Source organism: Oncorhynchus clarkii, chromosome 19 (assembly GCF_045791955.1).
Source record: "Oncorhynchus clarkii lewisi isolate Uvic-CL-2024 chromosome 19, UVic_Ocla_1.0, whole genome shotgun sequence".
Classification (NCBI taxonomy): Eukaryota; Metazoa; Chordata; class Actinopteri; order Salmoniformes; family Salmonidae; genus Oncorhynchus; species Oncorhynchus clarkii.
This window is the reverse complement of record NC_092165.1, coordinates 58,625,969-58,636,333: the sequence shown is the minus strand read 5'-3', so window position 1 is coordinate 58,636,333 and position 10,365 is coordinate 58,625,969.

The window sequence follows — 10,365 nt, the reverse complement described above, 5'->3', positions numbered from 1 at the left end:
CATCAATAGCAGGGCAATTAGGGCTCAAACCATCCAGTTTATAATATTCTATATTAATATTATAATATTACACTGACACATTTTAATAAAGTAGGCTTATCAATGAATGATTAGAATTATATTCATGCTAAAATATACAATATACAAATGAACAAAAACCCCTCGTGTGCCAAAGGTCAATGCCAGTGGCAGTGATACGTTCCGCCTTCAATATTGGAGGAAGTGAAGTCACTTGGAATCTGCAATTGACAATAAATAATAACTCCAAAAGGTGAAATAAAAACATTAAATTCAAGGCACACTTAAACCGTGTTGATGTCTTCACTATTATTCTACAATGTAGAAAATAGTAAAAATAAAGAAAAACACTTAAATGAGTAGGTGTGTCCAAACATTTGACTGGTACTGTATATATAGATCAACTCAGTGGTTAGGGTGTCCGCCCTGAGATTGGAAGGTTGTGAGTTCAACCCCCTGCCGAGTCGTCGCTTGGTACTCAACATTAAGGAGATAATGTAGATTGGAAGGTTGTGAGTTCAATCCCCTGCCGAGTCGTCGCTTGGTACTCAACATTAAGGAGATAATGTAGATTGGAAGGTTGTGAGTTCAATCCCCTGCCGAGTCGTCGCTTGGTACTCAACATTAAGGAGATAATGTAGATTGGAAGGTTGTGAGTTCAATCCCCTGCCGAGTCGTCGCTTGGTACTCAACATTAAGGAGATAATGTAGATTGGAAGGTTGTGAGTTCAATCCCCTGCCGAGTCGTCGCTTGGTACTCAACATTAAGGAGATAATGTAGATTGGAAGGTTGTGAGTTCAACCCCCTGCCGAGTCTTCGCTTGGTACTCAACATAAAGGAGATAATGTAGATTGGAAGAAAGGCCCTGCAATAGGCTAGCGTCCTGTCTAGGCTGTGCACTTGTACATCAAGCTGCCTAATGCTACAGAAACAGGAGATAAGGCAGATGCCTATATGAGCCGCTCTCCCACAAGCCAAGGCTACATACTAGCATACCTATGCTAACTATGGCCCCTGCTACATTGTTTACGATGAAATGATGTCCATTTACTTTGATGATTTGACTTCCTAAAAACAGCAGTGTGCCTGACTGTTTAGCTACTGAATATGTGATGCTCCGTAACATTGGCAATTAACTAACCTGTTCTTGGCAATAATTTCTTCGTTCTCTATTCAGTAAAAAGTGTATGTTATAAATGTCAGTGTCCAATTGCAGGTGGACATGGACATTAGCCAAAAAACTAAGAATATTTAGAAATATATTAAATCCACATTTTGTATTGAGTAAGAAATGCCGCTTGCATGTTTGTAGATATATCTCTGTTTCGGTCGCACTGTGTGAAAGTTATCACAGCTACAAAATTGGCTATATCGTAAAAAATCATGAATAAAACATTTAAAAAACTTTTTGCTCACAATAAATGCTAACGTTTACTAACTTGTTATTTAGCTAACTAGCAAGCGTGTGTCTAATTCATATAAAAATCAGTAAATAGCTATCAAACGAAGTTTCGCAAAAGAGTGTAGATAGCTCGCCAAACAACTCACAATTTTGAGTTTGTAGCTATAACGCTTTATCAGTCAAAGACTGATGTCTTAATTTAAAGTAAAGCATAAGGTTATCAGTGTAGTTAAGGTAAGGTTTAAATCCAATTTTATCAAGATAAATTATAAATAGGAGGGGGTTTAGACATTATCATGACTTTGTGGCTGTGGTAACTAGTGATGACCCTGTGTGACACGCTATCATCTACGTGGTTGCGGGTGTATCGCATAGACATGACTAGTTCCTGCAAAGATGTTGGGAAATGCAAGATGCCAAGCAGCTAAAATCGGAGGGAACTCTTCACTTAATGGAAAACGTGGAATAATTTCAGTTTTTTTTTTTTGAAGAACCACCTGTAAATGGACAAGGACATTAATAAAATACACTTTATAAGAAATCGAGAAAAAAGAACACCAAGAACAGGTTAGTTGAACAATTCCTTGCGAGGCTTTCCATAGCAAATCTGCAACGGGTATTTGTATTTATTATGGATCCTCATTAGCTGCTGCAGCTACTTCTCCTGGGGTCCAGCAAACAATTAAGGAAGTTTATACAATTTTAAAAACATTACAATACAAGGCAAAGGATGGCTACTTTGAAGAATCTCAAATATAAAATATTTGGATTTGTTTAACACTTTTTTTGCTTAATACATGATTCCATATGTGTTATTTCATAGTTCTGATGTCTTCACTACTATGCTACAATGTAGAAAATGGTCAAAAATACAATTTTAAAAACCCTTGAATGAGTAGGTGTGTCCAAACTTCTGACTGATTGTAGGTAGGCTAACTGAAATGTAAATCCTCCTAGCTAGCTGGCTAACGTTAGCTAGCTATTAGCTGGCTCCTGAATGAGTAATGAGGTGTAGTTCCTAACTGAGGTCTTTCCTTAGCAACTTCAGCGTAAAACAGGTAGAAAAATGATTGTTTCCTATAGCTCTAGGTTCTGTGTGCTACAATCCAATTTAAAATGAGCTAGTTGATTCAGCAGCACCAATTATGATTTAACTTTTGTATGGTAATGAGGAAACCTTCAAAATAAAAGCCCGCATTTCAACACATTGTAATTTAAATAACTGATTCAAAATATTGCATTTTAGTCAGAACCCACTTTTATTGTGCTAATAAAACAATGCAATTAGTAATTGATGAACCAATGTATATATGGGTTTAAAAACATTTTCTAAGAACAATGATAAAAAATACAATGTTGAGAATATTGGGCTATAGAGAAAAACCTTTACTACCGGTCTCAGCTACAGTGGGGTGGAAAATACTTGGCAGGGTCTCTACAAATCAAGCATGAACCCGATGTCCTGTTAGCCTGTGTTACCTTCTCCACGAATGTTCCCCTAGGAGGAATGTTCCCCTAGAGTCTGTCCAATGATATTGATTTCAGCAGTGCCCACGGGAGATTTGAATTCAGCTTCTTCTAGCAGCCCGTTTCACTTCCGAGAGAAATATCGAATTCCCCCAAAATAGCCTTGAACACTTTGAATAATCCTAAAAAAATAAGATTTGTTGAAATACCATCCTGTATTAGTAAAAAATACATCTTAAAGCAATATACACGGACTCTCGGATGTGTCTTCATCATTATAGGTTTTACATTGGAGCTAAAAATGACAATCCATTTTCTTTGGCACATTAACAATCTTACAGTACTGTATAAGTGAGCTGTTTAATGATATGTCACCGTTTTACAGTGTATTGACACCTCTGTAAGCCAAACTGAAACACCATCTGATAGGCTCAACGCTCAGTATGGGTTTCACATTGTCGATAAAGAGGAAAATCAACCCAAATGGTCTTTGGCACGTTGGGTGTGGCTTCTGCATTAGAATTTTGCTCTCATTTAGTCGATTGCAACCCTGCTGTCCACTTGTGTATGAGGACCTCTAGTGGTATACATTGGTACTGTTCCATTCGAAGTTGGCTTGTTCAGTCATTTGAAATTAGAACATAAAAAACTCATGGGGGAATGAAAACCGTATAGAATATGTACGTCTCCCAAGTCATTATATATTTGGAACTAGGTGATCATAAAAGCATAATAATATCATAAAACACTTTATACTGTTTTGATGGAAATCATTTATCTTAATAAATAGGTTGACAGTTTATCAATATGAATCAATAAAAACGATAGGATGGTTGATCAATAAGACGACACGTCATTTTTAATCAAGCTATTAATTTATAATTCCAGTGACACAAAGTTATTGACGCTAAAATAAAGTGTAATTTATTTAAAATAGTGATTTGTTTCTCAGTAAGCCGTTGAAACACAAAGCAGAGGACAATGTTCAATGTTGTTAAATGTGCAGTGTGTTCAATCAAGCAAGAATGTCTTGACAGAAGAAAACGGGGGGGGAAAGCAAAAGTATCCAATTGACTGAAGCATGTAGATCCAGCCATTTCACACGCACTGACGCAATCTCCCTCCGCCACTGTTGAAATCAATATAATTTGACAGACTTCTCCACATAGCCTCCTAGGGGAACATTCGTCGACAAGGTAGCCCAGGGGTTAGAGCTGCATCGAATCCCCGAGCTGACAAGGTACAAATCTGTCGTTCTGCCCCTGAGCAACACTGTTCCCCGGGCGCCGAAGACGTGGATGTCGATTATAGCAGACCCCATTGCACCTCTCTGATTCAGAAGGGTTGGGTTAAATGCGGAAGACACATTTCTGTTGAATGCATTCAGTTGTGCAACTGACTAGGTATCATTCTTTCCCAGGCTGACACGACAGCTGTCGTCAGTCTTTGACTGATAAAGCGTTATAGCTACAAACTCAAAATTGTGAGTTGTTTGGCGAGCTATCTACACTATTTTGCGAAACTTCGTTTGATAGCTATTTATTGATTTTTATATGAATTAGACACACGCTTGCTAGTTAGCTAAATAACAAGTTAGTAAACGTTAGCATTTATTGTGAGCAAAACTATGGGGGACATGCTTCATTATTTAGTTTTGTATAAACATAAGGACATTTTTGTTAACAAAACAAAAATATGTAAAGTGTCGGTCACATGTTTCATGAGCTGAAAAAAAAGATCTCCGAAATGTTCCATATGCTCAAAAAGCTTATTTCTCTCAAATTTGGTGCACAAATGTGTTTACATCCCTGTTAATGAGCATTTCTCCTTTGCCAAGATAATCCCTCCCTCCACCTGACAGGTGTGGCATATCAAGAAGCTGATTAAACAGCATGAAAATTACACAGGTGCACCTTGTGCTGGGGACAAAAGGCCACTCTAAAATGTACAGTTTTGTCACACAACACAATGCCACAGATGTCTCAAGTTTTGAAGCGCGCTGCAATTGGCATGCTGGTTACAGGGATGTAACCCTGTGTAATGCTGTTTCCAGATAATTTAATGTTATTTTCTATATCATAAGGCTCATCCAATGTGGTTATAGAGAATTCGGCAGTACGTCCAACCAGCCTCAACTGGTAAAAGTGAAAAAGGTTTTTCATGGGGCCATCGCTATGAACAGATATGCACCTCAGTCCATCAGGTAAGGGGTTGTCTATTTTGCGGGCAATGGTAACGTACTTAAGTACAAATATTTTAAAGTACTACTTAAGTAATTTTGGGGTATCTGTACTTTACTTTTACTCCACTACATTCCTATAGAAAATATACATTTTCCCCGACATCCAAAAGTACATTTTATATTTTGAATGCTTAGCAGGACAGGAACATGGTCCAATTCACACATCCCAGGTTATCCCTACTGCCACTGCTATGGTGGACTCACTAAACAGACATGTTTAATTTGTAAATTATGTCTTGAGTGTTGGAGTATGCCCCTGGCTATCCGTAATTACAATTTTAAAAAACAAGAATGGTGTCATCTGGTTTATTACTATAAGAATGTTTAAATTATTTATACTTTTAATACTTATGCATATTTTAGCAATTACATGTACCTTTTTTTTCCTACTGAAGTACATTTTAAAACAAAATACTTAGTCTTCTACTCAAGTAGTATTTTACTGGGTGACCTTTTACTTGAATCATTTTCTATTTGTAACATTCCTACTGAAATTGCCCTAAAACAGAAATACTTTACCCAAGTTCCCATTGACATATCATAGTTCTTCAGATCCCCTAACAAGACAGTTTGCAGGTCCTGATATTGCCCTAAAACAGAAATACTTTACCCAAGTTCCCATTGACATATCATAGTTCTTCAGATCCCCTAACAAGACAGTTTGCAGGTCCTGATATTGCCCTAAAACAGAAATACTTTACCCAAGTTCCCATTGACATATCATAGTTCTTCAGATCCCCGAACAAGACAGTGTGCAGGTCCTGATATTGCCCTAAAACAGAAATACTTTACCCAAGTTCCCATTGACATATCATAGTTCTTCAGATCCCCTAACAAGACAGTGTGCAGGTCCTGATATTGCCCTAAAACAGAAATACTTTACCCAAGTTCCCATTGACATATCATAGTTCTTCAGATCCCCTAACAAGACAGTTTGCAGGTCCTGATATTGCCCTAAAACAGAAATACTTTACCCAAGTTCCCATTGACATATCATAGTTCTTCAGATCCCCTAACAAGACAGTGTGCAGGTCCTGATATTGCCCTAAACAGAAATACTTTACCCAAGTTCCCATTGACATATCATAGTTCTTCAGATCCCCTAACAAGACAGTTTGCAGGTCCTGATATTGCCCTAAAACAGAAATACTTTACCCAAGTTCCCATTGACATATCATAGTTCTTCAGATCCCCTAACAAGACAGTGTGCAGGTCCTGATATTGCCCTAAAACAGAAATACTTTACCCAAGTTCCCATTGACATATCATAGTTCTTCAGATCCCCTAACAAGACAGTGTGCAGGTCCTGATATTGCCCTAAAACAGAAATACTTTACCCAAGTTCCCATTGACATATCATAGTTCTTCAGATCCCCTAACAAGACAGTGTGCAGGTCCTGATATTGCCCTAAAACAGAAATACTTTACCAAAGTTCCCATTGACATATCATAGTTCTTCAGATCCCCTAACAAGACAGTGTGCAGGTCCTGATATTGCCCTAAAACAGAAATACTTTACCCAAGTTCCCATTGACATATCATAGTTCTTCAGATCCCCTAACAAGACAGTGTGCAGGTCCTGATATTGCCCTAAACAGAAATACTTTACCCAAGTTCCCATTGACATATCATAGTTCTTCAGATCCCCTAACAAGACAGTGTGCAGGTCCTGATATTGCCCTAAACAGAAATACTTTACCCAAGTTCCCATTGACATATCATAGTTCTTCAGATCCCCTAACAAGACAGTGTGCAGGTCCTGATATTGCCCTAAACAGAAATACTTTACCCAAGTTCCCATTGACATATCATAGTTCTTCAGATCCCCTAACAAGACAGTTTGCAGGTCCTGATATTGCCATAAAACAGAAATACTTTACCCAAGTTCCCATTGACATATCATAGTTCTTCAGATCCCCTAACAAGAGTGTGCAGGTCCTGATATTGCCCTAAAACAGAAATACTTTACCCAAGTTCCCATTGACATATCATAGTTCTTCAGATCCCCTAACAAGACAGTTTGCAGGTCCTGATATTGCCCTAAAACAGAAATACTTTACCCAAGTTCCCATTGACATATCATAGTTCTTCAGATCCCCTAACAAGACAGTGTGCAGGTCCTGATATTGCCCTAAACAGAAATACTTTACCCAAGTTCCCATTGACATATCATAGTTCTTCAGATCCCCTAACAAGACAGTTTGCAGGTCCTGATATTGCCCTAAACAGAAATACTTTACCCAAGTTCCCATTGACATATCATAGTTCTTCAGATCCCCTAACAAGACAGTTTGCAGGTCCTGATATTGCCCTAAACAGAAATACTTTACCCAAGTTCCCATTGACATATCATAGTTCTTCAGATCCCCTAACAAGACAGTGTGCAGGTCCTGATATTGCCCTAAACAGAAATACTTTACCCAAGTTCCCATTGACATATCATAGTTCTTCAGATCCCCTAACAAGACAGTGTGCAGGTCCTGATATTGCCCTAAAACAGAAATACTTTACCAAAGTTCCCATTGACATATCATAGTTCTTCAGATCCCCTAACAAGACAGTGTGCAGGTCCTGATATTGCCCTAAACAGAAATACTTTACCCAAGTTCCCATTGACATATCATAGTTCTTCAGATCCCCTAACAAGACAGTGTGCAGGTCCTGATATTGCCCTAAAACAGAAATACTTTACCCAAGTTCCCATTGACATATCATAGTTCTTCAGATCCCCTAACAAGACAGTGTGCAGGTCCTGATATTGCCCTAAAACAGAAATACTTTACCCAAGTTCCCATTGACATATCATAGTTCTTCAGATCCCCTAACAAGACAGTGTGCAGGTCCTGATATTGCCCTAAAACAGAAATACTTTACCAAAGTTCCCATTGACATATCATAGTTCTTCAGATCCCCTAACAAGACAGTGTGCAGGTCCTGATATTGCCCTAAAACAGAAATACTTTACCCAAGTTCCCATTGACATATCATAGTTCTTCAGATCCCCTAACAAGACAGTGTGCAGGTCCTGATATTGCCCTAAACAGAAATACTTTACCCAAGTTCCCATTGACATATCATAGTTCTTCAGATCCCCTAACAAGACAGTGTGCAGGTCCTGATATTGCCCTAAACAGAAATACTTTACCCAAGTTCCCATTGACATATCATAGTTCTTCAGATCCCCTAACAAGACAGTTTGCAGGTCCTGATATTGCCCTAAACAGAAATACTTTACCCAAGTTCCCATTGACATATCATAGTTCTTCAGATCCCCTAACAAGACAGTTTGCAGGTCCTGATATTGCCCTAAACAGAAATACTTTACCCAAGTTCCCATTGACATATCATAGTTCTTCAGATCCCCTAACAAGACAGTTTGCAGGTCCTGATATTGCCCTAAAACAGAAATACTTTACCCAAGTTCCCATTGACATATCATAGTTCTTCAGATCCCCTAACAAGACAGTGTGCAGGTCCTGATATTGCCCTAAAACAGAAATACTTTACCCAAGTTCCCATTGACATATCATAGTTCTTCAGATCCCCTAACAAGACAGTGTGCAGGTCCTGATATTGCCCTAAAACAGAAATACTTTACCCAAGTTCCCATTGACATATCATAGTTCTTCAGATCCCCTAACAAGACAGTGTGCAGGTCCTGATATTGCCCTAAAACAGAAATACTTTACCCAAGTTCCCATTGACATATCATAGTTCTTCAGATCCCCTAACAAGACAGTGTGCAGGTCCTGATATTGCCCTAAAACAGAAATACTTTACCCAAGTTCCCATTGACATATCATAGTTCTTCAGATCCCCTAACAAGACAGTGTGCAGGTCCTGATATTGCCCTAAAACAGAAATACTTTACCCAAGTTCCCATTGACATATCATAGTTCTTCAGATCCCCTAACAAGACAGTGTGCAGGTCCTGATATTGCCCTAAAACAGAAATACTTTACCCAAGTTCCCATTGACATATCATAGTTCTTCAGATCCCCTAACAAGACAGTGTGCAGGTCCTGATATTGCCCTAAAACAGAAATACTTTACCCAAGTTCCCATTGACATATCATAGTTCTTCAGATCCCCTAACAAGACAGTGTGCAGGTCCTGATATTGCCCTAAAACAGAAATACTTTACCCAAGTTCCCATTGACATATCATAGTTCTTCAGATCCCCTAACAAGACAGTGTGCAGGTCCTGATATTGCCCTAAAACAGAAATACTTTACCAAAGTTCCCATTGACATATCATAGTTCTTCAGATCCCCTAACAAGACAGTGTGCAGGTCCTGATATTGCCCTAAACAGAAATACTTTACCCAAGTTCCCATTGACATATCATAGTTCTTCAGATCCCCTAACAAGACAGTGTGCAGGTCCTGATATTGCCCTAAACAGAAATACTTTACCCAAGTTCCCATTGACATATCATAGTTCTTCAGATCCCCTAACAAGACAGTGTGCAGGTCCTGATATTGCCCTAAACAGAAATACTTTACCCAAGTTCCCATTGACATATCATAGTTCTTCAGATCCCCTAACAAGACAGTTTGCAGGGCCTGATATTGCCCTAAAACAGAAATACTTTACCCAAGTTCCCATTGACATATCATAGTTCTTCAGATCCCCTAACAAGACAGTGTGCAGGTCCTGATATTGCCCTAAACAGAAATACTTTACCCAAGTTCCCATTGACATATCATAGTTCTTCAGATCCCCTAACAAGACAGTGTGCAGGTCCTGATATTGCCCTAAAACAGAAATACTTTACCAAAGTTCCCATTGACATATCATAGTTCTTCAGATCCCCTAACAAGACAGTGTGCAGGTCCTGATATTGCCCTAAACAGAAATACTTTACCCAAGTTCCCATTGACATATCATAGTTCTTCAGATCCCCTAACAAGACAGTGTGCAGGTCCTGATATTGCCCTAAACAGAAATACTTTACCCAAGTTCCCATTGACATATCATAGTTCTTCAGATCCCCTAACAAGACAGTGTGCAGGTCCTGATATTGCCCTAAACAGAAATACTTTACCCAAGTTCCCATTGACATATCATAGTTCTTCAGATCCCCTAACAAGACAGTTTGCAGGGCCTGATATTGCCCTAAAACAGAAATACTTTACCCAAGTTCCCATTGACATATCATAGTTCTTCAGATCCCCTAACAAGACAGTGTGCAGGTCCTGATATTGCCCTAAAACAGAAATACTTTACCCAAGT